Here is a 2,682-nt window from a genome sequence, read left to right as displayed (position 1 = left end):
CCTCCCTAACTTCAGGGAAAAATCCCTACCTGGGGAAACAACCTTTCTCGGAGAGGTGACCTTGGTTAAAACACATAGTGCTAAGGGGAGCAAACATATTAAGAACAGTATGCCATATACACCAGGTCCCTTGAAACATATGCTGTGCAGATGTTTCTTCCCTGCAGCGACTGTGTCAAGCAGCAAGGATGGACCGGCTCCAGGCAGGTCCCCACTTTCCTGGTTCAGTCTCTTGAGTGCGCTCTTATTTCTTGGTCAGTCTAGCTCAAGCTTTGTCAGTTTTGTTTTATTTTATTTTTGGTTGTTGATTCCATATTGTTTTTCCTTTTTTTTTCTATGGCATTTATTTCCACTTGTACCTTTACTATTTCTTCCAGTGCTGCTTTGGGTTCAGTTTGCTCTTTTTCTGATTCTTCAAGGTGTACAGTGAGCTTAAGGACTTGAGGTTTCCCTCCTCCCTACTGCAGGCATTTGCAGCTGCTTTCTCAGAGCCCACAGCTTCGGTGTGTTGTTTCCATGGTCATTCAACTGAGTATTGCCTGACCCCTCACCCTCTCATCGGCCCTTGGTCAAGACTGCACTGCTTAATCTCCACATATTTGTGAATCTTCCAGATTTCCTTCTGTTGTTGATTTGTAAACTCAGTCCCCATGGTTGGTGGAGGTACTTTTTATGATTTCAGTATTTTAAAATTTATTGAGACCCGGGTTGAGGCCCCACGAATGTCCTGTCCTGCAGAATATTCTGGTCCCTGGGAAGGCTGTGTGCTCTGCAGCTGGGCGGCCTGTTCTGTGGGTGTCTGGAGGGCTGGCTGGTCCATGCTGTTGACACACTCAAGTTCTCTCTTTCCTCAGAGTCTTTTGTCTGGTTTCTCTGTGCACTGTTGAAAGTGGGGTGTTGGTGTCTCAGCTCCTATCCTATTTCATCCTTTAATTCTATCAATTTTTATTTCATGTATTTTTGGGACTGTGTTGTTAGGTTGTAAAAGTTTATAATTATATTATCTTCCTCATCGGTTGATGCTTTTATCATTGTATTTTTATCTTTTTCTTCACTGATGTTACAGTTGACATTCACTATTATGTTACATTAGTTTCAGGTGTACAGCATTGCTCTTTTCTATCTTGACTGGAGTCTATAATGTCTGATACCAGTGTAGCCATCCCAGCTTATGGTACTACTAGAGGCCCAATGCATGAAATTCGTGCAAGAGTAGGCCTTCCTTCCCCCGGCTGCCAGCACCGGCTTCCCTCTGGCACCCAGGACCCAAGCTTCTCTCCCTCTGGCCTCCGGCAGGCACCCGGGATCCAGGCTTCACTCACAGCCCCGGCTTCATCCAGAAGGATGTCTGGTCTAACTAGCATGTTACACTTTTATTATTATAGCAGGGGTCCTCAAACTTTTTAAACAGGGGGTCAGTTCACTGTCCCTCAGACTGTTGGAGGGCCGGACTATAGTTTAAAAAAAAACTATGAACAAATCCTATGCACAGGGTATGTCCTGGGGAGTGTTTTCAAGGTGGGATGGGAGCTACTGCAGGACCCAAAGAAGACAGGAGGTATTATGAGCATAAAGTGTTCAAAGGTGTTGAGTGTGTTTCCCTCCACGTCCCACGTGGTTCAGGGTTCAGGACCTGGAAGCGGAGCTGCACACAAATGAAAGAGCAGAGACAAGAGATAATTGGAAATATTGGGGGGCCAGGCAGGCAAGTCCAACTCAAGGGGAAGGACTTCCACCTGTGCTCAGGCCTCACCAAGCTTTTATTGATCTGGGATACCCCCATAGCATAGCCCTTAGGCAGGCGACCCCCCAGTAACAGGCAGACTAGCCCATCAGCAAGGATTTACATAATAATAAATGGGGGAGTAGTTTCAGCTACCACTGTCTGGACAAACAGAGGTGGCGCCTAGCTCCGACCTTTGCTAGGGCTTCAAAGGCACCCAGCCTTCGGGGGGTACTCTGTCTACGCTTATCAGATAGTGAAGGCAATAAACAGTTTCCCACAGGGAACAAATACAATATTTGTATTTGCATGTGGCCCGCGGGCCGTAGTTTGAGGACCCCTGTATTATAGACTAGAGGACCAGTGCACAAAATTTGTGCACTCGGGAAGGGGGGGTCCCTCAGCCCGGCCTGCGCCCTCTCCCAGTCCGGGAGCCCTTGGGGGATGTCCAACTGATGGCTTAGCAGGGAGCAGGCCTAAGCTGGCAGTTGGACACCCTTAGCGCTGCTGCAGAGGTGGGAGAGGCTCTGTGAGCCTGGCTTCTGGCTGAGCAGTGCACCCCCTTGTGGGAGTGCACTGACCACCAGGGGGCAGCTTCTGTGTTGAGCGTCTGCCCCCTAGTGGTCAGTGCACGTCATAGCAACTGGTTGTTCTGTGGTTCAGTTGATTTGCATATTAGCCTTTTATTATATAGGATTTGCATGGATCATCTTTCCTTTCACTCTCAACCTATCTTGACACAAAATGAGTCTCTTATAGAGGCATAGAATTGAATAATCTTTTAATCCATCCTTCTAATTTATTTCAGTTAGAGTTTAATCCATTGACATTTATTTTTTTATTATTAAATCTTTATTGTTCAGATTATTACATTTGTTCCTCTTTTTTCCCCCCATAACTCCCCTCCACCCAGTTCCCACCCCACCCTCCGCCCTCACTCCCCACCCACTGTCCTCATT

This window comes from Myotis brandtii, unplaced genomic scaffold, assembly GCF_000412655.1.
Source record: "Myotis brandtii unplaced genomic scaffold, ASM41265v1 scaffold915, whole genome shotgun sequence".
Classification (NCBI taxonomy): Eukaryota; Metazoa; Chordata; class Mammalia; order Chiroptera; family Vespertilionidae; genus Myotis; species Myotis brandtii.
Note: the sequence above shows the minus strand (reverse complement) of the source record.